Here is a 26,655-nt window from a genome sequence, read left to right on the forward strand (position 1 = left end):
GAGTTGAGGATTAGGGACTCTGTCCGTACTTTTAAAGATACAATGAGGTTTCTGGGCCTCATATTTGACTCTAAGCTTACGTGGTTACCACCTGTTAAGGACCTGAAAAAATGGTTACTTAAGGCCTTAAGTATTTTAAAATGTCTTAGCCACATTACATGGGGAGCAGACAGGTCTTGACTGCTCTGGTTTTACATGGCATTTGTGCAATCTCGGCTTGATTATGTGTGAACAGTGTTTGGGTCTGCGGGACCCTCTTATTTAAAGATGTTGGATGTGGTGCATCATGAAGGGATTCGGTTGGACACTGGGGCATTCAGAACAAGCCCCATACCAAGCCTCTGAGCTGAGGCCACTTCACGTCAGAAGAATGTTATCTACGTGCACCAAAACACTGTCCACACCATACACACCTGCCTACCATACCGTTGCTCAGCCTCCACTGGAAAGGCTTTTTCGTAATTGGCAACAGGCAACCAGGCCCTATGGGATTCATGCACAGGATTGCCTTCTAGAGGTGGGTGTGGCCGGTCTTCATTGCGGTGGGAGCAGATTTCCACCAGAGGCACAGTCTTATTTTAGATTTGATGAATTTTAAGAAAGATCGTATGTCAGATTTTACATTTCAATTTGTTTTTTAATATTTTAGATATACATCTCGGTTTCACAGTAGTACACACTGATAGCTCCAAACAAGGGAATTCCCTTGGCTGCTGTGTTGTGTTCCCTGACCATGTCACCAGGATTTGTCTTCCTGGGGAGTATAGAGTTTTCTCAGCGGAGCTCCACACAATCCTGAAGGCACTGGGGCAAATGCGTCGTATTCGAGGCAAACGGTTTCTCATTTCCTCTGATTTCCTTAGTGCCTTACAATAGTTACAGAACCTGTACCCAGCTGAGGAGGTGGTCCAGCTGATATATGTGACTTACTGTACTTGCTCCAACAGCAGGGTAGGCATCTGTCGTTCTGCTGGGTGTCAGGTTGTGTAGGGATATGGGGAAATGAACAGGCTGATCGGGCTGTCAAGGAGGCCTGCAGAGAACAGGAATCAGCACAATGCCCTATTCCCTTGCAGGCTGTCATTTCTGCACTACACAGGAAGTGGATGCTGTTGTTGGACAAGGAATGGCTGGTAATGATGGCCAATAAGCTGTGGTTGGTGAAGTCAACAACCCAGCCATGGCATTCTTCCTGCCAGTTTCGCAGGCAGGATGAAATGACCCTCATGCATCTTAGAATTGGGCACTGCCCTCTCACAAATAGCTTTTTACTACAGTGAGAGGATCCCCCATTTTGTGATGCTTGTGGCGTGCACATGTCTGTCCACCATATTTTAAGAGGGGGCATTTTATACCGTGATGCAAGGGCAGAAGCAAATATTGGTGGAGATATGCCCTCTATTTTAGCTGATGATGAGGTGAGTGTAACTAAGGTTGTAAAGTTTTGTGGTATGTCAGGACTCTGGCCTAAACTTTTAGGCTGGAGGTTTTAGTGTGTTGCAGAGTGGCTGGCTTCTCTTTTTTTACTCTTGTGGTCAGTCCATATGGTGTATTGTTTTAGCTCGTTATACTACTTTCTTCCTGTGTCATTAATGTTTTTCACCTATTTCCATTTGGACCTCTTGGTCTGCAATTCCCAACTTGCCTGTCATCTCAAGTGGTCCATTCTCTCTGAACATACTTGAGCAACCATTTCCGTTTGCTAACTCCTACCCCTATATGTTAACCCAGTTGGATGTTTGCTAAGGCCGACTGGAGGCTTTACTCCTCCCTGGCGACCTTCGATGAACGTTTCCCAAATTGTGATGACCAGATAGAATACTTAACAAACATCATTCTTACCACTGCAGAACATTCCATTCCTCGCACTTCCTTTTACGTCATGTCCTGGGCCTTTGGTAAAATAAGGCGTGCTGTGGCACAATTCGCCCTCTGCATTTTTAACAGTCATTCTATGATGGTGAACTACATTTGTTATAGACAGTTGCGTGCACAGTGTCGTCACATTATTTGGGTTAGGAAAAAAGCTAGCTGGATTTCATTTACTAGTTTTTTCAGCAGTTGCAGTGGTTTTTCCGCCGTGTGGACCAACTTTCGATGGCTCTCTGGGACCAAGGTCTAGTCTCCAATTTGTGGCCTGACCATAACAAATGATCTCATTGTGGATCCCATTGCTACATCTAACACCTTGGGCTGCTATTTTGCGGAGATTTCGAGCTCCACCCATTATCACTCTACCTTCCACCATCGGAAACAAGTGGAGGAGGCTTGGGTGATACCCATCTCCTCTCAGAATCATGAACACTACAGTGTCGCCTTTGCTATGCAGGAGCCAGATCATGCTCTTACTTCATCCGGATCTCCTGCCCCAGGGCGAGACGATGTTCACATTCAGATTTTGGTGCACCTTTCTTTTACAGGCAAGCACTTTCTCCTTTATACATACAATCGTGTCTGGGTGGATGGCACATTTTGCAGATGCAAGAGTGAAGCCACTGTCATACCCATAACTAAGCTTGGTAAGGACAAACACTTTCCTGCTAGCTACTGCCCTATTTCTCTCACAATCTGTGTTTACAAGGTGATGGCACGTATGATTCTTGCTTGGCTGGTATGGTGGCTTGTCTCGCAATTTACTAACAACTGCACAATGTGGATTTCATGCAAGCCATTCTGCAGATGGCAGTCTAGTCAGTTTTTCAGCTCGTGTCCTGAATGGTTTTCTGTGAAAATACCAGATTGTGGCCATGTATTGTCTTTTGGAGAAAGCCTAAGACATATGTGTGAGTTTAGCCTTGTAGGACAACTTTATCCAGGAAAATGGGGTGGCTCAAGGCACTGTCCTGAGCGTCATCCTCTTTACTATCACCATTAACCCTATTATGGCCTGTCTCTTGCCTGGCATCTCTGCTCCCTTTTTGTTGATGATTTTGCAATCTATTGCAGTTCTCCATAGACTTGTCTTCTTGAGCAGCGTATTCAGTGATGTCTCAATCATCTTTACTCTTGGAGAATCAACAATGGCTTTCGCTTTTCCACTTACAAAGCAATTTGTATGAATTTCTGGTAGCACAATGTGTTTCTTCCACTGTTTTTGCATTTCAGGCCTGTTGCTCTTCCATTCCCTGAAACTATGAAATTCCTGGAGCTCATATTTGATAGGAAACTTTCTTGGTCCTCCCATGTGTCTTACCTGGCTGCCCACTGTACCCAGTCCCTCAATGTCTTAAATGTCCTAAGTGGATTGGACCACCTCCCTCAATTTGTAGCTGTCCCTTATCCATTTGTAACTAGACTATGGGTGTTTCGTTTATGCATCTGCAAGTCTGTCCATCTTACACTGTCTAAATAGACTCCATTATTGTGGAATCTGTTTGGCCACTGGCACCTTTTTCACTAGGATGGTTGAGAGTCTTTAAGCAGAAGCTGCCGAACTACCCATATTTTCCTTTTTGTCCATATCGTGTGCCCAGTCTAATGAAATTATCAATCACTGTACTTGAATAGTTCAACTTCTTGGCGATTTGATGATCAATGTGATCCATTTCATTGTATGTACTGGTTTTTGCTTTTTCATCACATGACAAGTGTTCCTTGCATGGCATTGTCACAGTCTTGGTTTATGTACAAAATACACACTGTCATCAATAGTGTCCGTTTCCTATCTGCAGTAAAGGCACACACACATTAACACTGCACATTGCTGACTGTCTTTGTGTACCGAGTTCCACTATCTACCACCTGTCCATAATGGACCAACAAAGGCTGAACCATTTATGTCTTGTTATATACTGTATTACCGGCATCAAATGTGATGCCATTTGACTGCATTTTGTCAGTATACCGGATCTCATACTATTGCACATACACTCTACACAAGTATTCCAATCAATAAAGTTAATTTTCCTTCAAGTGCCCATGCCTTTATATTTATTTCTTCTACTGTATTGATTCTTGGTTACTTCAGGTTTACCAGGATTGCCTTCTGTGTCCTCTTTCTGGCTAAGCATATAGGTTAGAGGGAATGATGACCACATACTTTGGTCTCTTTAAGTCCCTCAGTCCAATCAGATCCTTTCTACTGCAGAAATAAGTTGAAGATGTCTGCCTTTGATTCACCTCTGCCAAGCCGGATCATATGATGAACCATGCAGACTGCTTCAGACACTTTCCTCATTTCACAAGGTGGTCCCAGGCCCTGATTCACTTCATAATCAGATGGTCAAACACCTGGATGTTACTCAAATGCTGTGTCTGCTCTGGGTCTTCAACTGTATTTGGCTCAAAGGTGTCTTCCCTTTGCAATGGCAAGACTATCAACATCCCCATCCTTGAGGCAGGCAAAAACCTCATGTCTCATGACAGCCAACAACCCCTTGGGCTCACAATTGGGCTCTGCAGACTGCTTGAAAGGGTGGTTGCCCACAGATTTTGCTTGGTTCTTGAGTCTCAAAGCTTTTAGCCACCTACTGGTATGGTTTCTGGGAGGGACGATCATCAACTGACCATCTGGTCCAGAAACAGCTATTTTCAGGCATTTTTCTAAATGTCAACACCTCAGTGCAGTCTGTTTTGACCTACATATTGCATATGACACTGCTTGACGCCACCACGTTTTGCTTACTCTACATGACTGGGGTTTCGAGGCTCCCTGCCAATATTAATTTGTATGTCTTTATCCCAGATATTGTTGTGGGAGTGAAGTGTATTTCATTCAGCTCTCCATGTATCCAAGAGAACGGCATCGTACAGGGTTCTGTCCTGAGTGTGACACTCTTCCGTATTGCAATCAATGGATTAGTGACATCTGTTGGGCTGCTGGTCACCTTTGCACCACATGCTGATGACCTTTACGTTTGATACAGCTCCCATTCCATAGTCCCAGGTGAATACCAGCTCCTCGGTACCCAGAACTCTCTGTGGGTACAGAGGATTTGGAAGTATTTTCACAGACCCATTTTTTGGGCCTCTTTTTTTTATAAGGAGCTGAGTTGGCTGCCCCATATTTGTCAAAGATTAGTTGCATGTGAAAACTTAACTCTTTTTCTTGCCTGTACCTTTTGTAGTGTAGATTGTGCTACCGTTCTCTGTACTTACAGGGCCCTGGTCTCATCCCGACTGGATGATGGTTGCCAGGCTGCATGGAGTTCTTTTGGCCCCTGACACATTCTGGACTAGTTCTATAGTGTGTCTCCTTGCTGAAGTTTGGATCTTGCCTCTTCAGTTCCAACAGTACCAACTCTTGGTCTCCTGTGCCATCGCTGGTCAACAATTCCCTGATCATCCAATGTATCCCATTCTTTTTGGACATCTGCCCTTAGGTTAGATTACCAATTGCAGTGTGCATTGCAACCCTCTGCAGGATCTCCACCTCTCCTCCCAGGAATGTGCAGCCCATGTTTTGTCACACGCCCCTCCTTGGTTGGTGCCCAAGCCACAAATTAGGACCTGTCTGTTTCAACGTCCTAAGGTCTGCTGTCTCTTTGATGTACTTAGCGTCTGTTACATTCAGTTCTTCAGGAGTTTCAGGGTGCTAACATCTTTTATAGTGACAGCTCTAAAACTGTGGGTAAGACGGGATACACTTTTACATCCCCTGCCAGTGAGAAACATTTGTTGCCAGGAACATGTAGTGTTTTTACAGCTGAGCTGATAACCGTTAATAGAGCCCTCCATTTCCTTAAATATGCTCCCTTGATCACATTGTAATGTGTAGTGACTCAATGAGCAGTCTTCAGACCATTGGCCGATGTTACTTGTCACCCAATGATTTCTGTTATTCATGACCTTCTTGCTGAACTTAGTCATATGACTGCTCAGTTGTCTTTCTTTGGTTCCGAACTCTTTTGGTTGAGAGTATCCCAGGGAATGATCTGGCCAGCAGGTTGGCTAGATGAGTGATTTTTGCCCCCCTATTCACTTTGCCAATTACAGGTGCTGATATGTGGGTGCAAATAAGATCTCTGCTCACTCAGAGATGGAAAGATGGAATGACATCTGATTGGCTACCAAGTCCTCTAAGAAACCCCATACCATCAAGGAGTCTGTTGCTGCATGGCACTGTTCTTTCCATTCCTTCCAGAGGGAATGCACTGTCCTGTGTTGCCTCCACATTGGTAATGCCAGGTTACAACAGTTTTATTTTACACAATAAACCACCATCACGTAGTAGTTGTGGAGCCTTACTTGTACAAACAATAGCTCATAGTCTTGTGGAAGGCCTCCTTGTTCTGGCCCTCCATGCTGAGCATGGCCCTCCAAATTCTATGCCTCAAATTTTGGCAGATGAATCACATACAGTTGAACTAGGTCTGTTTTCTCTGTGGAAGTGGCTTTTATTTTCAGATATAAGGTTTTAAGCTACCTTGAGGGCAAGGGCAAAAGTGGCTATGGTTGGAACATGCTGGTTCTGGGTAGGCCCTGATCCTTGCGTCTTGACCAACTCACTCTTTCATCCATCTCTTACTCTGTTTTAATTGCTTAGAGATGTTATTTGGCTCCTTTTCAGCTGCACCCCATTTTCTGTTTTATAGGTAGCATTCTGTTAAATACTGGAAGCTCTTTAACACTTCCACTACACAGGAGCAACCAAACAACCCCTTGCAATGACGAGGTAGTATCAGTGTCCCCATTCTTAAGCCAGGCAAAAACCCAACATCTACAAAAAGCTACTAAAAAATTAGCCTCGTGAGTGTACTCTGGTTACTGCTGGGAAGGATGATTGCACACAAATTACTCTGGGTTCTTGAAACTTGGGGCGCTTTGTTCCCTTATCAGTATGGTTTCCCAGAGGGACAATCTACAATTGACCATGTGGTTATGTTGGAAATATCAACTGAAATGTTTTTTCTAAATGTTGATACCTTGTTGCAGTCTCCTTTGATCTACAAAAGGCATATAACAATGTTTGGCAATCACACTTCAGTTATCCTCCATGATAAGGACTTTCTAGTTCCCTACAAATGTGTATTTGTTTTTATCTCACTAGTTGCCCCCCAGTGGGCTAGCCACACTTTGGCAGGTTCGTGCTTGGCTACCACAGGGCCCGAGCCTTTGCAGCATTTTTTGCCTTCCGTGGTGCATGTCTATCCTCTTGCTCTCCTTTTTCCCCTCCCTTGGGGAACATGTCTGGGGTATTTTTTGGAATGTTCCTCATTGTCTGTAGCTGACAAAAAGACAGTCTCACTACTGTTTTTCGTTCCCTTTTCCTTTTTTTGTTTGCTTTCTCCTGTCCTTCCTCAACTTTGGCATTTGAGGCTTTTTTCTTCTTCCTTCCTGTGCGCTCCTGAAGGCCGGGCCATGTGACTGACATGTAACAGGTGACTCGGCAACGCATAATTCCCAGCCCTAGGTCGACAGGTAGGGTTCGCACGTACCTTCTAGTATAGACCAGGCCCAGGGAGGGGTGATTGCCTAAGCTGCTACCTTCCCAAATTGCCAATTGGTCCTTCCGTCAGGTGTTTGAGAGGTGTGAACAATCACCTAAAGAAGCGGGTGCGTCCCCTTGTGAAGAGGGCCCCCCCTCCTCGTTGGAAGGAGTGCACCGTCGGAGACGCTGACGATCATGGGAGATTTTCTCGCAGTGAGCCAATTGTCATCTTCACAGTCAATTTCTACTAAAGATAAACGGAATGAAGCTAACGATTCAAAGACCCTACCAGCTACACCACCGCATGATTTCCTGTACTGAAGACGGTAAGTCCTATGCTACGATAAATCCATTTATTATCCAGGAAGGTGTTGGCCCTGTGAAATCCTGCTCTCATTTACACAGTGGCATTTTACTTTTGGAGACTGCTTCTGATTCTCAAGCACAACAACTGCTTGGAGCTTTGCTCCTCCACAGCTATTCTGTTCGTGTTGACACCCATCAAACACTGTATTCTTCCCATAGTGCTATTTACACTAGGTGTTCGATGGTCTGACAGAGGCAGAAATCCAAACATACCTCTCTGATTATGGTGTCATTGCCGTCCATCAGGTGATGCCCCCTTAGTGCCCACACGCACTCTTTTTCTCATCTTTGACAGAGTGGTTCTTCTGTCCAAGATCAAAGCAAGCTATGAAGTTATCACAGTCCGACCATACATTCCTAACCAAATGCGCTGCTACCAGTGTCATCTTTCAAACACTCTTGAATGTCTTGTTGATACCCGGCCAAATGTGTAACCTGTGGTAGGGGTGCGCAGAAGGGCGATTGTCCCCACCTCCTTCTCTCACGTTGTATCAACTGCAATGGCGACCATGCCTCCTTCTCTTGAGATTTTCCTTGTATCTTGATGAGCAGACTGTCCAGGAGATCAGGGTAAAGCAAAAAGTTCCTCACCCGGTCACTCACAAGTTACTGGCAAGCCGCAAACCCTGCTTTCTACCGTCTGGCACTTATAGTACTGTTCTTGCTACATCTCGCTCCATGAAGGACATGGCCTCGCAGGCATGTGTCCTCAAACTCAGCTCTGAGGCCCAGTGTCATGGTAGCATTGCCGCACCCCCCACCCCTCCCCAAAGATCCGCTTCAACGGTGTTGACACGTGATACCTTTGCCCTGCTTTGGGCTTCACAGGCTGACAGCACAAAACAGCCTATGCTTCTGTGGACATCAGGAAGCAGGATCCTTCTGTCTCTGTGCCCTGTAGCAGTGAGTCTTCGTAAGCTGGCTCTCAGCAGCTGCCTTCTCCACATCCCTGTTTTCAGCTGTCTTCTATTACATCAATAGGGATTGACGTTTAATCATTTTTAAACTCCTCTGTCTTCGTGTTGTGTAGTTTTGACATGGGCACCTATGACCTCAGTTTTTGGGCTTGTAGCCCCTGTCATGCCACGATCACTTATGTGCTGTAGGTTGATAATTTTTCAGTTGTAAGGGTCTCTGCTTTTCCCTTTTGCATGGTTTCCAATTTCTTCAGTAAAAATGCGCACCGTGCGTTTTTGTTGTTATACCGTGGTCCATAGTGATCCAAAACTCTGCTTGGATATCCAGCGTTTGGACATTGATACAGTCCTGTTTTTTCAGCTGCCTCTTTGATAAAAAGCTGAGTTAGGCTCTGCATATTTGTCAACTACAGACCAGTTGCGTGCACATACTTAATGCTCTACACTTTCTTGCCGCCACCTCTAGGGCTGTGGATCATGCTACTCTTCTGTGTGTTTACTGGGTGCTGGTCTTCTCCCAGTTGGACTGTTAGTGGCAGGTTTATGGCTTGGCAACACCTTTAGCTTTTAAATTGTTTGACCCAGTCCATCATCGTGACATTTGACTGGACTATTCACAGTAGCATTCTCCTTGCTGAAGCAGGAATCTTCATCTTCTGTTCCACTGGTACCAACTGTTGCTCACTTAAACAATTACCACCTGACAGTTTCCTCATCATTCAACGTACCATGTTTTTTTTGCTTATGAGGACCATCGACCATAACACCCAGCCTTGAGTGGGATTACTATTTTGGACTGTACCTAGCAGCCCTGTGCCAGGACTTCCATTAACCTTCAGAGAACGTACTCTCCATTTTTTTCTGTGCACACCCCCACCCCTCCCCACCCCTCCCCCTCCCCGCCCCCTACCCCTCCGCCCAAAATAAAAGTGTTACAAAATTTTGAATACCAGCAGTAACAAAATCCTGAGTATATTCGTGCACTGGACTCGGACTAAAATATCCTGAAACTTTTTTGGTTTCTGTGTAGCCATAAAGTCTAACCATGCACATCACAATAGTTTGGAGGGGCTGGCTGGAGTGCAGAGGATGTATTTATTTCATACTTCTGGCAAGTGCTTGTCACTCAGCTAACGAACTGTCATCAGTTTGTGTCTAATGAAGTAACATCCATCTTCCTCACTTTCTACGCAGCTAATTTCAGGATCACTATGGCCATCCTTTTTCTGAAAACATTGCCTAAATAGCAATACAGGAGAGAGGCTGAAAGCACGCATTTTGTTGTAGAGTATCCAAAGCTGTAGACAGTGAGGGTGATATCTAGTGCCAACCATCTCAACCAAAACACAACAGCCAGCCTACGAATGTTGTACCAGATGCTCTCTAGCAGCCCAACACTTATCTGTGCTGAAACAGATATAAGTGTGGTTTCAAAAAAAATTTTTTTTTTAAAAAGGTGTCTTCATAAGTTGCCCGTGTATACTCAGAATTTTAAGTTTGTCAATAATAATAAAAATGAGAACTCGGAGATTTTATGTTAAGGAATTAAAAGAACTCTTCATTTTGTTAAACTGGCCTCGTGTGAATGTGTTACAACTTGCAGTTAGTCAGTGAGCAGTTCATCTTGCAATGCTCTGTCACATGCGTGACCTGGTGCCAGAGGCAAACTTCTGTCTTTCTTGTAGTCAGATCTGCCTTAATAGACAGCACCCCATGACTTGAAGGCAATGTCAATTCGATTAAGGAAACCAGGCAAGGATTGTACTGACTGTTTCAAGGCTATGGGGTTATATCAGACTTCCAAATACACAGCCAGGGTGGAAGCCTTGGTGTCTTCAAATCCGCAAAATGATTTTAAGTTTGACTCACTATAAGAAAACTTTTACACCAGATTACATTCTTATAACACTGTTTTCCTCAGTTTTAATTACGTACCACAGTTTTATCATCATCAAGTAAATAAAAAAAAATTAAATTTGCAGCTTTGGCATTTCCTGGTGCGTGCTAGGTCTGGGGAACCCTCCATCATAACTCCTTCACCAGCTGTCTCTTCCCATCCATTATAATTGTTTTTAGATGTGGTTTGACTCTCTCTGCTGCACCTTATATCCATTTTAAGGGTAGTGCTCTGTTGAATAGTGGATGCTCTTTAATGTCTTGACTGTAACGGCTCAGGTGTGGGATAACTGTGGATGAGACGGTTTCCGTCACTTGCTGAGGCCCAGTGGCACATGCTTGCTGCCTTAACCTATTTCTCTCATTTTGTTTTTATTATTGGCAGTTCAACTGATATCCATTATGTTTTTAGTCTTATCGCTTTTACTATTGTGAATCTCCCAATTAGGAGGCATCATTTGCTCTGTAACTGTCTTCGCCTGTAATTGAGTTGCCGGAGGTTGGATGTAGGTGGAATTTCTCTTGCGTTTAGTGAGCCCTGGGAGACCCTGAGTCTGCTCTGACCTACAGATGTTTAAAAATATTGAAACCCAGTGAGAAATGTGTGTTTGAACATACATGGAAGTACTAGCAAAACCTGCCGGTTGCGCTGTTGTATTTGACCATGAACGGCACCTATGCAATATCCTCAATACATTACAAGTGTCAGCCATAGTCAGAACATTGTTCTGTGTGGTTGTGAATGCATTACGCCAGAGCTAAGCGAATTTGAACATAGGCGAATTCTTGATGATGCTTCTATGGTTTGTTCTTCCGTGACCGAGGGAGCTGAAGTGTGTGGTGTTTTAAAGAAGAGGATTGTGACGAAAGAAAAGATAATGAAAACTGCAAAAGTCACTAGACAACTGAAGGTCCCATGGTCAAACACTGTCAGCATCAGAACAGCATGAAGGGAGTTCCACTAGCAGAGAATGGCAGGGCAAACTGGAATTCCAGAACTATTCATCAGTGATGCAAATGCCCATAACAGGAAAATGTGCTGCTGAAGCCATGAAACCTGGACTATGGAGAAATGGAACAGTCATTTGATCAGATGTCTTGCTTCATGCTGTTTCCAACTTACGACTGACTTTACTCACCAACAGTAAACCAAGCCAGAGGTTCAATTAATTCTTGGGCAGCCATATCGTGGTATTCAATGAACCGTTCAGGTCCATCCCATGTTACAACGTTTGTTCCCCAATGGTGACACCATGTTCCAAGAGAAGGGTCTCTGTTCATACAGCTCACATCATCCAGGGCTGTTTTTGCATGAGGATGAACTGTCCCGTCTCCCTTAGTCTCCACTCATTGTCCATGCCCTGTATGTACCAGGCCAATCCATATAATTCTCCAGGAACTGCTTCTCAGTCCGGACATCACTATTGCCTTCAAGGCCTTGATTTTACCGCTCATACATATTTTTATCATCAGAACATGTTTCAGGCAGACATCACTGACTCCAAAGAACTACCTCTGGACTCAATAACATCTTTATTTTGGTCCTCAACACACCAACCAGTCAACCTAAAATCAATTCCACCCTCCCCTATCTTATCAGTCTCCAGTACATGATAAATTCTCAGCAAACTTCCTTACATAAATAAAATTATTTTGGTGTGGTAAAGTCACTAATATCCATTCTGTGTCTCATGAGCACAAAACCTGACAGACTAGTGATGACAAAAATAAGAAGTCAGAAAACAAATACCTCATATCACCATACTAGATTTCTCGAACCAAGTACCGCAACGAATATGCTGCCAAAAGGCATTTTCACTATGTCGTTTCGTATATTCGTCTCTGTTTCTAAAAGTGGCAGGTATCATTAATTTCATATGTTTGGCACTAATTAGGCCATACCGTTATAAAAATTTAATGGTGTTACCCACGTAACACACAGAGCGAGGTGGCGCAATGGTTAGACACTGGACTCGCATTTGGGAGGACAATGGTTCAATCCCGCGTCCGGTCATCCTGATTTAGGTTTTCCATGATTTCCCTAAATCGCTCCAGGCAAATGCCGGGATGGTTCCTTTGAAAGGGCACGGCCGACTTCCTTCCCCGTCCTTCTCTAATCTGATGACACCGATGACCTCGCTGTCTGGTATCCTTCCCCAAACAACAACAACCCACGTAAAAGTAAAAAAAGGCGTTCAACAAGTAACAATTAAATTTGTTATATCCATGTTGGCAACTACTGACAATCATAATCCAAAAACTAAATGGTCTCACTACTATCTATCTTCAGGTACTCACTAATAACAGGATAATAAATTGCAAGAACTCTATATTAAACTTTATAGAGCCCCATCGCAGGCTACCAAATGTCCATTTCATACGCACGAATCATTTCAAATACACTGCCCATGCACGACATCACATAACACAACATTGTTAAGGGGGACATTGATGAAAAACACACACTATTTCAAAAATGCACCAAATCCACAGTTTTGGAGATATGGCAATGAAATTTTGTACCACACTTTACATGAAAGTAACACATTTACATATAAAATCCTTTGATTGTATATATTCAACTTTTTTTAATGAAATTTGAAGTTTTATTTTCAAAAAATAATGTATGTTCCTTTTTCTTAGAAAGTATTCAAGAGATTTCTGCAAAAGTTTCTCCGTTTCATCTCTCTATATGTTGTAAGCTTCTCTTATGAGGTTTTTGGAATAGGTCAAATAGGAGACTTTTCATAATTTTTTAATTATAATTCCACAAGTACAATTTTAGATTCATGCAAAATTCCAAGCACATTGCCCGATATCTCAGCTTGCAATCAGAATTTCAAAATCTGCTCTGGAGACAACGTTTATTAGGTTTACAAAAACATGTGTATAAAATTTTATAATTCTAGAATTCATAGACTCTGAGGAAAAGGTACATAAACTTAAAAACAATCTTTTCAGGAAATGCAATTTAAAGTTCAACCTATTTTTTTTTTTCCTTATGTTACTTCTTCAGAAGGCATCTTTGTACTCTGGGTCGTCTTTCCCGTCACGGCTTCTCTTCTGTTTCTTGTTGTCTGTCTTCTTACCTTTACCAGATTTTCAACTGAATTTTCAGCTGCAAGAGACGTGCTGTAAATCTATTTCTCTCAGGATTTCTTAAGTAAAATTTTCTATCTTGAAGCCCATTCTTTCTAATACCTTCATCCTCCCGACGTTCCCATCACTAAATACAGTAACTGCATCATAAGTTTCAGTTCTGACAACTGTAGCAGATGCAAATTTGTTTTTAGGGCATCGTTTCCATATGAGTGAATTTAGAGAATCATTTGGATTTTGCCATGAACACACTTTTCAAAAGTGCAGGATCAGCCAAAGATGATCAATAAGCTTCAAAATGTGGGCGTGGCAGGGAGGGTGCGTCACACTTTTAATTAATTTTCAGGCACTTCAGAAGCAATTTCAACATTGAAACTTTGGGAATTTATTGTCCATGAGTTGTACTAACAAATAAAAAATAAATGGAAAACTGACATTTGTGGCCAATTTCATCAACGTCCCCCCTTAAGTCAAGAGAGAACTGAAGCCTGGTACTACACAGGTTGGTTGGCCCTGCACACATATATCGTTTGAATTAGAGGAGGAGAAAACATAGAGAGAATAGTATGCAAACCAATCAGTTTAGAGTTAGCATATGTGTAAATATATTTTGTCAGTTATTTTAGTTGATATCTTAACTGTGAACTTAGTTAGTGAGAAGTGTTACCAATAAATTAGTAACTTGGAAAATGTCAGTGCCCTTAAAAATAAACTCCTAAAAGCGACCCATACTTGCCATCAACAGTATTAAGACATGCTGGTGAGCCAAAACATTATGACCACTTGCTTCATAGCGAGATGGTCCACCTTCAGAATGCAATACAACACTGATTCTGCATGGCTTTGACAAGTCCTTGGTAGGTTTACAGAGGTATGTGATACCAGAGGTCTATGCAAAGATCACACAATCCCAGTAAATTACAAGCCACTAATTAGACAGAGTGGATCTGATTCCAGATATGTTCTATCAACTTCAGGTCAGGCAAATTTGGTAACCAAGACATCAATTTAAGTTAACTATCATGTTCCTCAAATAACGGTTGCACGATTCTGGCGTTGTGACATGGACAGTTACCCTGCTGGCAGACGCAGTCACGGTTGGGGAAGACCTCTAGCATGAAGGGGTGCAGTTAGTACTCTATAATGTTCATGTAGTCAACAGCTGTTGTGTTACCTTGTCTTAAAATAACAGGTCCCATGGGAGCCCATGTGAATGTCCCTCATAGCATAATACTATCTCCACCGACCAGGGTCTGTGGTGCAATGTGTGTTTTGAGCAGCCATTCACATGGATAATGTTGTATCTGGACACAACCATTAACTTGATGTAACAAGAAACATGATACATCTGTGCGGGTGATAAATTTCCATTGGTCTATGGTCCAGTCTTGATGATCCTCTGCCCACTGCAGTTGTAATTTGGCACGTTGTTGCGTTAATGTATGAACATGTGGGAGTCATCCGCTTTGGATCCCTTTGTTCAACAGTGTACCCTAAATTGTTTGGTCTGAAACTCATGTACTTGCAAACTTGTATTCGTTGTGGGATCACACTTCCGAAGAATTTTTTAAATGACCCTATATTCGCCATTGACTGTATTATTTATTGTAATGTCGACTACTGCAATTTCAACCTTCGGTCATTTTCCAAATGGTAACAGGTGTTGAAAACTACTGCTTTGTTTTCAGCACCTGTAACCACTGGCATTCTACGGATCGGAGCATGGAATGTCAGATCCCTTAATCGGGCAGGTAGGTTAGAAAATTTAAAAAGGGAAAGGGATAGGTTAAAGTTAGATATAGTGGGAATTAGTGAAGTTCGGTGGCAGGAGGAAGAAGACTTCTGGTCAGGTGAATACAGGGTTATAAATACAAAATCAAATAGGGGTAATGCAGGAGTAGGTTTAATAATGAGTAAAAAAATAGGAGTGCGGGTAAGCTACTACAAACGGCAAAGTGAACGTATTACAGTGGCCAAGATAGACACTAAACCCATGCCTATTGCAGTAGTACAAGTTTATATGCCAACTAGCTCTGCAGATGACGACGAAATTGAAGAAATGTATGATGAGATAAAAGAAATTATTCAGGTAGTGAAGGGAGACGAAAATTTAATAGTCATGGGTGACTGGAATTCGACAGTAGGAAAAGGCAGAGAAGGAAACGTGGTAGGTGAATATGGATTGGGGCTAAGAAATGAAAGAGGAAGCCGCCTGGTAGAATTTTGCACAGAGCATAACTTAATCATAGCTAACACTTGGTTCAAGAATCATGAAAGAAGGTTGTATACATGGAAGAACCCTGGGGATACTAAAAGGTATCAGATAGATTATATAATGGTAAGACAGAGATTTAGGAACCAGGTTTTAAATTGTAAGACATTTCCAGGGGCATTGTGGACTCTGACCACAATCTATTGGTTATGAACTGCAGATTAAAACTGAAGGAACTGCAAAAAGGTGGGAATTTAAGGAGATGGGACCTGAATAAACTGAAAGAACCAGAGGTTGTACAGAGTTTCAGGGAGAGCGTAAGGGAACAATTGACAGGAATGGGGGAAAGAAATGCAGTAGAACAACAATGGGTAGCTCTAAGGGATGATGTAGTGAAGGCAGCAGAGGATCAAGTAGGTAAAAAGACGAGGGCAAGTAGAAATCCATGGGTAACAGAAGAAATATTGAATTTAATTGATGAAAGGAGAAAATATAAAAACACAGTAAATGAAGCAGGCAAAAAGGAATACAAACGTCTCAAAAATGAGATCGACAGGAAGTGCAAAATGGCTAAGCAGGGATGGCTAGAGGACAAATGTAAGGATGTATAGGCTTATCTCACGAGGGGTAAGATAGATACAGCCTACAGGAAAATTAAAGAGACCTTTGGAGAAAAGAGAGCCACTTGTATGAATATCAAGAGCTCAGATGGAAATCCAGTTCTAAGCAAACAGGGGAAAGCAGAAAGGTGGAAGGAGTATATAGAGGGTCTATACAAGGGTGATGTACTTGAGGACAATATTATGGAAATGGAAGAGGATGTAGATGAAGATGAAATGGGAGATACGATACTGTGTGAAGAGTTTGACAGAGCACTGAAAGATCTGAGTCGAAACAAGGCCCTGGGAGTAGACAACATTCCATTAGAACTACTGACAGCCTTGGGAGAGCCAGTCCTGACAAAATTTTACCATCTGGTGAGCAAGATGTACGAGACAGGCGAAATAACCTCAGACTTCAAGAAGAATATAATAATTCCAATCCCAAAGAAAGCAGGTGTTGACAGATGTGAAAATACCCCCCAGGGGGTTCACAACTCTTTTGTGGACATGTGCGTAGCGAGCACGGGACCCCGAGCTAATGTGGCCCTCCTTCCTTTCCGGGCTGCATACCTTCCCTTTCCTCATCCTTCCCCCTCCCCCATCTTCGCCCCCCCTCACCTCTGGCTCTTTCCTTCCCTTTCTCCCCCTCTGGGAGTATGGTTTGTGTCTACGTCCAGAGACGGACGCTCTAAACTGTTACACATTTCTTGCTTTCTATACTTGCAAGTCTTCGTCCTTCCTCTGCCCTTCTCTTTTCCTTCCCACTTCTATCTGCACTTTTCTCCGCTGCGGCGTTTGAGACCCCTCTTCTTTCCTTTCCCTTTCTCTTTTTTCCTCCCTGTGCGTGTCTGAAGGCCGACCCACGCACTTCCATGCGTAGCCGGTGACGGGGTAACGCGTAATTCCCCGCCCCGGGTAGACAGGTAGGACACGTACGTACCCCCTGGCAACGGCCAGGCCCAGGGAGGGGTGATTACCTGAGCTGATACCTTCCGAAAGTGCCGATTGGCCCCTCCGTCCGTTTGTCGGGAGGTGTGACCTGAGGTGTGAACAATCACCTAAGGCAGGAGTGCCCTCAGTGAGGAGCGTGCCATCGGAGACGCTGGTAATCATGGGGGATTCTTCCGCAATGGTTTCCTCACCTTCCACTATGTCTGCTCACAAACGTAAGTTCACTGAGTCTCAGCCACAGACAGTTCTTCCATCGTTGCCACAGTTCCTTGTTGTTTCTCGGTCTGACGAAGGTCACGACTTCTCCACGGTCAACCCTTTCATTATTCAGAAAGGTGTAGACGCAATTGCAGGTCCTGTAAAGTCTTGTTCCAGATTACGGAATGGCACCCTGTTGTTAGAAACAGTCAGTGCCCTCCAGGCACAAAAATTGCTGCGTACTTCTCTGCTCCACACCTTCCCTGTCCGGGTGGAACCGCACCGTACCTTAAATTCCTCGCGTGGAGTCGTTTATACACGCTCCCTCGATGGATTGTCTGATGAAGAAATTCAGCACTACCTGTCTGACCAGGGCGTAACGGCTGTTCGTAGAGTTATGAAAAGGGTTGACACGAACATCATTCCAACCCGCACTGCCTTCTTGACATTTGACAAAGTTCAACTCCCATCGAAAATCAAAGCAGGCTATGAGATAATTTCCGTTCGCCCTTATGTCCCAAACCCTACGCGTTGCTATCGGTGTCAGCGGTTCAATCAGACCAGCCAGTCCTGTTCCAATCCGGCCAAATGTGTTACGTGTGGCAAGGATGCCCATGAGGGTGCTTGTCCACCTCCATCCCCTCACTGCATCAACTGTATGGGTGACCACGCTGCTTCCTCTCAAGATTGCCCCGTTTTTAAGGACGAAAAGCTCATCCAGGAAATAAGAGTGAAGGAAAAGGTGTCGACCTTTGCTGCTCGAAAATTATTCGCCAGTCGCCAGCCCACCGTGCTTCAGACAGGAAAATACAGCATTGTCCTTGCTTCTCCTCGGTCAACAAAGGAGGCGGCCACGCAGACTTGCGAACTCACCTTTAGTGCCACGGTCGCCAGATCGGCCAGCGCAAAGATCGCTTGTTCAACCTCACCACTTTCGCCTGCCCACTCTATGGCTCACCCTTCATCGGGTTCTGCTAAATCTCGAGCCCAAAAGTCAGACACCAAGCCTTCCAAAAAAGAGCATACTCGTGAAGAGTTTTTACGTACCGCAACTTCCCAACCATCGGTTCCTCCTTCATCTAAACATCATACTTCTAAGAAGGCTACAAAGAAACCCAGTTCCTCTCCTTCTCCGCCAAGGCGTGTCCCATCTACAGCACCACCTGGCGGAAATCGCCCTCGGCCGTCTTCTGTATCGCCGAGGCGCACTGCTGGTGGCCGGTCAACCGGCCGATCGCTGGTGGCAGGAGCTGCTCCTGACCAACCTATGGATCAGGATCTTCTGCCTTCGGCTGAATGCCATTCCATGCTGTCGGTCGCTAGCTCCGAGCAGTCTTTGAGTTGACAGCAACTTTGGTCACGTTCCTCCATTTTCTGTTCACCCCATGTCCATTATCCACTGGAATATCCGCGGCATTCGAGCCAATAGGGATGAATTGTCGATCCTCTTATGATCCTACTCGCCGGTCATCTTCTGTCTTCAGGAAACAAAGCTGCGTCCCCATGACCGCTTTGTTCTCCCTCATTTCAGTCCGTCCGATATGATCTCCCCTCTGTTGAAGGCACTCCAGCCCATGGAGGACTCATGATTCTTCTCCATGATACTCTCCATTATCACCCAATCCCCTTAAACACTTCCTTCCAAGCCGTCGCCGTCCGTCTTTCCCTTTCCGGATACACGTTCTCTCTTTGTACTGTACACATTCCATCGTCCACACCAATGGCACGAGCTGATCTCCTTCATCTTCTTGGTCAGCTTCCACCCCCCTATTTGCTGGTTGGGGACTTAAATGCCCACCACCCGCTTTGGGGATCTCCACATCCTTGTCCACGTGGCTCACTATTGCTAGATGTCTTCCACCAAGCGGATCTAGTTTGCCTCAACACTGGGATCCCTACATTTTTATCTGCCTCCACGACAAATTTATCTCATTTGGACCTTGCGGTCGGTACTGTTCCGCTAGCTCGGCGCTTTGAATGGTTCGCCCTTGATACACACTCGAGTGACCACTTTCCATGTGTCCTTCGACTGCAGCCTCAACTGCCATACATGCGCCCGCGACGATGGAAGTTTGCCCAAGCTGATTGGACACTTTTTTCCTCTCTAGCGACATTCGATGACCGTCACTTTCCCAGCGTCGACGATGAGGTCACACATATTACCGACGTTATTCTTACGGCTGCGGAACATTCAATACCACGCACCTCCGAATTGCCCCGGCGCCACCCAGTTCCTTGGTGGAACGAGGCATGCCGTGATGCAATACGTGAGTGGCGACGTGCTCTCCGCGTTTTCCGCCACCATCCTACTTTGGCCAACTGTATCCGCTATAAGCAGTTCCGTGCGCGATGCCGTCGCGTCATCCGCGATAGCAAGAAGGCAAGCTGAAAATTCTTTATTAGCTCATTTAACACCTTCACTCCCTCCTCGGAAGTTTGGAGTCGGCTTCGACGGTTCTCAGGCGCGCCTAGCTTCTCCCCGGTCTCTGGGCTCACTATCGCGCATGATACATTCGTGGACCCCGTCGCAATTTCTAACTCGTTGGGTCAGCACTTTGCTGAGATTTCGAGCTCTTCCAATTACCCGCCAGCGTTTCTCCCGAAGAAACGTGCAGCGGAAGTGCGACCTCTTGCTTTCTCCTCTCAAAATCGCGGAAGCTATAATACTGTTTTCTCCATGCGGGAACTCCAACATGCACTCTCTTCTTCTCGCTCCTCCGCCCCAGGACCGGATGGTATCCACGTCCAAATGTTGCTGCATTTATCAACCCATAGTCTGCATTACCTCCTTCGCCTTTATAATCGAATTTGGACCGACAGTACTTTTCCCAGACGATGGCAGGAAGCTATCGTCGTTCCCGTTCTGAAACCTGGAAAGGACAAACATCTCCCCTCTAGCTATCGCCCCATTTCTCTCACGCGTAGTGTCTGTAAGGTTTTGGAGCGTATGGTGAATTACCGTCTAGCGTGGTGGCTGGAGTCCCGCAGTCTTTTAACACCTGCCCAATGCGGATTCCGAAAGCATCGTTCTGCCGTTGACCATCTTGTTGCTCTCTCCACTTATATCATGAACAATTTTCTCCGGAAACGCCAAACAGTAGCAATATTTTTTGATCTGGAGAGAGCATACGATACCTGTTGGAGGACGGGCATCCTCCGCACACTGTTCTCTTGGGGCTTTCGAGGTCGGCTGCCCCTTTTTCTTCGCGAATTTATGGCAGAGCGCACATTTAGGGTGCGGGTGAACACTACTCTCTCCCGTACTTTCTCCCAAGAAAACGGGGTACCCCAGGGCTCCGTGCTGAGTGTTGTACTGTTTGCCATTGCCATCAATCCAATTATGGATTGTCTCCTTCCTGATGTCTCGGGCTCCCTCTTTGTGGACGATTTTGCGATCTACTACAGCTCTCAACGGACCAGCCTTCTTGAATGGCGTCTTCAAGGATGTCTCGATCACCTCCACTCTTGGAGCATCGAAACCGGCTTCCGTTTCTCTCCCAGTAAGACCGTTTGTGTTAATTTTTGGCGACGTAAGGAGTTTCTTTCACCCTCCTTACATCTAGGACCTGTCAACCTTCCGTTTTCAGACGTCGCTAAATTCTTGGGTCTTATGTTTGACAGGAAACTATGCTGGTCCTCCCACATTTCGTATCTTTCGGCTCGCTGTCTGCGATCCCTCAACACCCTCCGTGTCCTGAATGGTACCTCCTGGGGAGCAGACCGAGTGGTCCTTCTCCGCCTCTATCGCGCCTTAGTGCGCTCGAAATTGGACTATGGAAGCATAGTCTACTCCTCTGCTCGGCCGTCTATTCTTCGGCATCTCGACTCTGTCCAACACCGTGGATTACGTTTAGTGTCTGGAGCTTTTTACACCAGCCCTGTGGAAAGCCTCTATGCGGAGACTGCTGAACCTCCGCTGTCCAATCGGCGAGCAGTCCTTCTGAGTCGTTATGCCAGCCATCTGTCTTCCATGCCTGCTAATCCAGCCCATGACATATTTTTCGACGCCTCCTTTGATGTAGGGTATGCAGGGCGCCCCTCCTCCCTACTACCACCGGGAGTCCGTTTCTGTCAACTGCTCCATTCTCTTTCCTTCCGCTTTCCAAAAACCTTCTTGACAACTTGGGGTACAGCACCGCCTTGGCTCTGTCCCCGGATCTGCCTGCTCTGTGACCTTTGTCGATTTCCCAAGGATGGTACCCCTTCACTTGTTTATCCTCGGGCATTTGCTGCTCTATGTGCACAAATGACGGACGCCACATTTATTTACACCGACGGCTCGAAAACATCGTTAGGTGTAGGGAGTGCCTATGTTGTTGGCAACACCCCAAATCACTTTCGGCTTCCCGACCAGTGTTCGGTCTATACTGCGGAGCTTTACGCTGTTCTCCGGGCTGTCCACTACATCCGCCGCCATCAGCGGATACAGTACGTTATCTGCTCCGATTCTCTCAGCTCTCTCCTCTGTCTCCAAGCTCTTTACCCTGTGCACCCTCTGGTCCACCGGATTCAGGACTGTCTGCGCTTGCTCCACCTGGGGGGCGTCTCGGTGGCGTTCCTCTGGCTCCCGGGACACGTTGGTATCTGCGGAAATGAGGCGGCCGATATTGCGGCCAAGGCTGCAGTCTCTCTTCTTCGGCCAGCTATTCCATCGATTCCCGTCGCCGATCTACGGAGCGTCTTATGTCGTCATGTTGTTCATTTATGGCACGCGCACTGGTTGACACTGCCCCAAAATAAATTGCGGGACGTAAAAACTCTTCCTTGTGCTTGGACCTCTTCCTCTCGAACGCGTCGTCGGGAGGAGGTAATTTTAACTAGACTTCGGATAGGGCACTGTCTTTTTAGCCATCGACATCTTTTAAGCGGCGATCCTCCCCCACTCTGTCCCCACTGCTCTCAGTTGTGGACGGTAAGACACCTTTTAATTGAGTGCCCCTATTTTACTCAGTTACGCGCCCGTCTACAGCTGTCGCCTGATATATCGTCAATTTTAGCAGATGACACGCGATCGGCCGATCGCGTTCTAGAGTTCATTCGTGCCAGTGAAATGACGTCAGTCATTTGAAGTTTTTTTTTTTGGGATAACCAACCCCTTTCTGTAGTGGATTTTTAAGCCTTCCTTCTGCTTTTAGTTTCTCCAATTTTATGCCTTTCCTTCCCACTGCTGCTGGTTTCTATTTTAGGTTTTTTACTGTTTTTTAAGTCCCGGACCGGGCGCTAATGACCGTAGCAGTTTTGCGCCCTAAAACCACAACAAAAAAAAAACAAAACAAAAAAATAGTGAAATTTACCGAACTATCAGTTTAATAAGTCACAGCTGCAAAATACTAACACGAATTATTTACAGACGAGTGGAAAAACTGGTAGAAGCCGACCTTGGGGAAGATCAGTTTGGATTCTGTAGAAATGTTGGAACGCGTGAGGCAATACTGACCTTACGAATTATCTTAGAAGAAAGATTAAGCTTAGGCAAACCTATGTTTCTAGCATTTGTAGACTTAGAGAAAGCTTTTGACAATGTTGACTGGAATACCCTCTTTCAAATTCTAAAGGTGGCAGGGGTAAAATACAGGGAGCGAAAGGCTATTTACAATTTGTACAGAAACCAGATCGCAGTTATGAGTCGAAGGGCATGAAAGGGAAGCAGTGGTTGGGAAGGGAGTGAGACAGGGTTGTAGCCTCTTCCCGATGTTATTCAATCTGTATATTGAGCAAGCAGTAAAGGAAACAATAGAAAAATTTGGAGTAGGTATTAAAATCCAGGGAGAAGAAATAAAAAACTTTGAGGTTCGCCGATGACATTGTAATTCTGTCAGAGACAGCAAAGGACTTGGAAGAGCAGTTGAACAGAATGGACAGTGTCTTGAAAGGAGGATATAAGATGAACATCAACAAAAGCAAAACGAGGGTAATGGAATGTAGTGGAATTCAGTCAGGTGATGCTGAGGGAATTAGATTAGGAAATGAGGCACTTAAAGTAGTAAAGGAGTTTTGCTATTTGGGGAACAAAATAACTGATGATGGTCGAAGTAGAGAGGATATAAAATGTAGACTGGCAATGGCAAGGAAAGCGTTTCTGAAGAAGAAAAATTTGTTAACATCGAGTATAGATTTAAGTGTCACGAAGTCGTTTCTGAAAATATTTGTATATAGTGTAGCCATGTACGGAAGTGAAACATTGACAATAAATAGTTTGGACAAGAAGAGAATAGAAGCTTTCGGAATGTGGTGCTACAGAAGAATGTTGAAGATTAGGTGGGTAGATCACGTAACTAATGAGGAGGTATTGAATAGGATTGGGGAGAAGAGAAGTTTGTGGCACAACTTGACTAGGAGAAGGAATCGGTTGGTAGGACATGTTCTGAGGCATCAAGGGATCACCAATTTGGTATTGGAGGGCAGCTTGGAGAGTAAAAATCGTAGAGGGAGACCAAGAGATGAATACACTAAGCAGATTCATAAGGATGTAGGTTGCAGTAGGTACTGGGAGATGAAGGAGCTTGCACAGGATAGATTAGCATGGAGAGCTGCATCAAACCAGTCTCAGGACTGAAGACAACAACAACAACAACAACAACCACCACCATTGGAAATTGCAGTAGTTGATATTGTAGTAAACAGCACAGTTGATGATCGATATGAAGTCATTTAAAAAAGTTTTGTGTGCACCAACATTGTACTCTGTCATCCAATCTGCCTCAAATCGTGCATATCCTGCTTTAGTGGGGAAATCTTTGAGCTTCTCATTTTATGATGAGATATGGATGCCCATCTCCTTGTCACCTTCTCATGCTTTTACTGTCCTTCAGCCACTTCCTATAAATATTGAAGACAGTAGGATGTGAACAGTTGGACAGCTTCACTGCTTTTGCGATGCACATTCCCAGGCACTGGGCTATAACAATCTACCCTTTGTCACTTGAGTGAGTGGATTATTCTATTTGCAGCCCATATCACTCAAGTGATTCCCCATTTGTCTCTGGTCTGTTTGCAGTGGGCAGTGGAATAATGTTTCGGCTCATCAGTGTATATTATCTAAAGCTTTTTGGCCTTATTTTGGTAAAAACTATTATTTATATTTCTCTTCCAAATCGTGAATTAAATTCAGTAGTTACCTGTTGCAGCATTGGTGGGCAATATTTCTGGGTAGTTGCTGTTTCACTAGTATATCTATTGCTCTGAGGATTTTTGAAATTGCAGGAAGTTTCTATATCAAAAATTCATCTCACTCTCACACACACACACACACACACACACACTCACACACACACAAAATTGCTATTGGTATATTGCTATTGCATCCGTGACAAGACTCTTAGTTTTCTGTGTTTTAGGAGATTGTGTCTTAAGAAGCATCAGTGTCATTTTCTTTGCTAGAAAATGGGAAGGATTTCAGATGTGCAAAAAAACTCTTGATAGTGCTTTTCTTAGGTGTGTTCACAAACCTTGTCATACGTCTTGGAGGTCAGTTGGTTTTGCAGTTTGTTTTCTATCAGTGTTTCCCATAGCATTAAATTCTGTTTGTGCCTTGTGTTGGATTTATGGTGTAATCTTAGGTTTGGAAATATGTTGCTAGACATGGATTCAAAACAGATATTACTATTTGATCATCATATTTCAGTGGTAGTGCCTGATCTTTGAATCTGATTCTTCAGGTTTATGTATGAAGAGCATTCAGTAAGTAATGCAACACTCTTTTGCTCGGCCTATTTCAGTTGAAAAATCGCAGAATTTGTTGTGATATCGTGGAATATACCTGCTTCAGCTCCTATAGTTTCATGAACTTCTGATAGGTGATAGTGCTATTCATGGTCTCCAAAGAGGCATCTGTAACGGAGATGTGTTCCAAGAAGGGAGCTGTCAATCAGTTTCTTTTGGCAGAAAATCAGAGCATTGCAAATATTCACAGATGCTTTCAGAATGCCTGGGGAGACCCATTAGTGAACAAAAGTATAGTGAGTCATTGGGCGAGGTGTCTGTCATTGCAACAAGGTTGTGCAAACCTGTCCGATCTCCCATGTTCTGACCCACTGCACGCAGCTGTGACCCTGCGGTGTTCGAACATGTGGACACTCATTCGAGTCATTCGAGGTGACTGACGGATCACAATCAAACATCTCGTTGCACAACTGTATGTCTCTGTTAGTGGTGCTTACACACTTGTCCACCAGTTGGGTCACTCAAAGGTGTGTGCCTGCTCCTTTCCTTGCTGCCTATTATAAGACAATAAAGAGCAAAGAGGGACCATCTGTGTAAAATTGCTTGTGGATTACGAGGCTGATCATGACAAGTTTTTGTCAATCATCATCCTATGCTATGAAACATGAGTCATCAATTCATACTCGAAACAAAACAGCAATCCACCTCTCCTTCGTAGAAAAGTTCAAAGCGGCATCCTCAGCTGGTTAAGTCATGGCGACAGCTTGTTGTACTCTGAAGGGGTTATTGTGTTTGATGTCCTCCCTCATGGTGCAATTATCAACTGTGGATTGTATTGTGCTACCATCATGAAACTTATTAGATTAGATTCAGCTTTCATTCCATAGACCTAAAAAATGAGATGATTCTTGTGGGTGTGTAACATGTCAAAGTATAACATAAAAACATAAAAAATACGAATATAATACTTACTACCCTGATCATTTGTCAGGGATTGTCAAATAGGTGAATACAGTGCAGTAAACTGGAACAGCTAATATTTATTGTTATGCACTGTTGAAGAAACAACTACAATGTGTTTGTTGCAACAAAAATGAAAATGAACTTCTCCTTTTCCGTGACAATGCAAGGCCTCACACAGGTCTGTCCAACCAAGAGCAGCTCACATAAAGGTGGGGAATAATATGTTGCATTGGAATCCTGAATAAAACCAAACCACATTTCAGAAAAAAATGTGTTGCATAGTTGTTGAACTTCCCTCGTATATTCTCCATAACTTTTATCTTTTATATGGAGGCTCTTTGTATAGCACATGGACTGCTGTCATTTTTGAGTAATAGTATGAGACAGTCATCTCAAATTGCTCCCAACTGAACCTTAATC

The 26,655-nt window shown here is 44.3% G+C and overlaps 1 protein-coding gene across 1 annotated transcript in view; it reads left to right on the top strand.

Annotated features, from left to right (window-relative positions):
* Positions 1-26,655, top strand: part of LOC126188295 (GTP-binding protein Rheb homolog) — a 66,259-nt gene that overhangs the window by 28,824 nt on the left and 10,780 nt on the right. The window lies entirely within an intron of this gene.

The sequence above is a fragment of the Schistocerca cancellata genome, chromosome 1 (genome assembly GCF_023864275.1).
Source record: "Schistocerca cancellata isolate TAMUIC-IGC-003103 chromosome 1, iqSchCanc2.1, whole genome shotgun sequence".
NCBI lineage: Eukaryota > Metazoa > Arthropoda > Insecta > Orthoptera > Acrididae > Schistocerca > Schistocerca cancellata.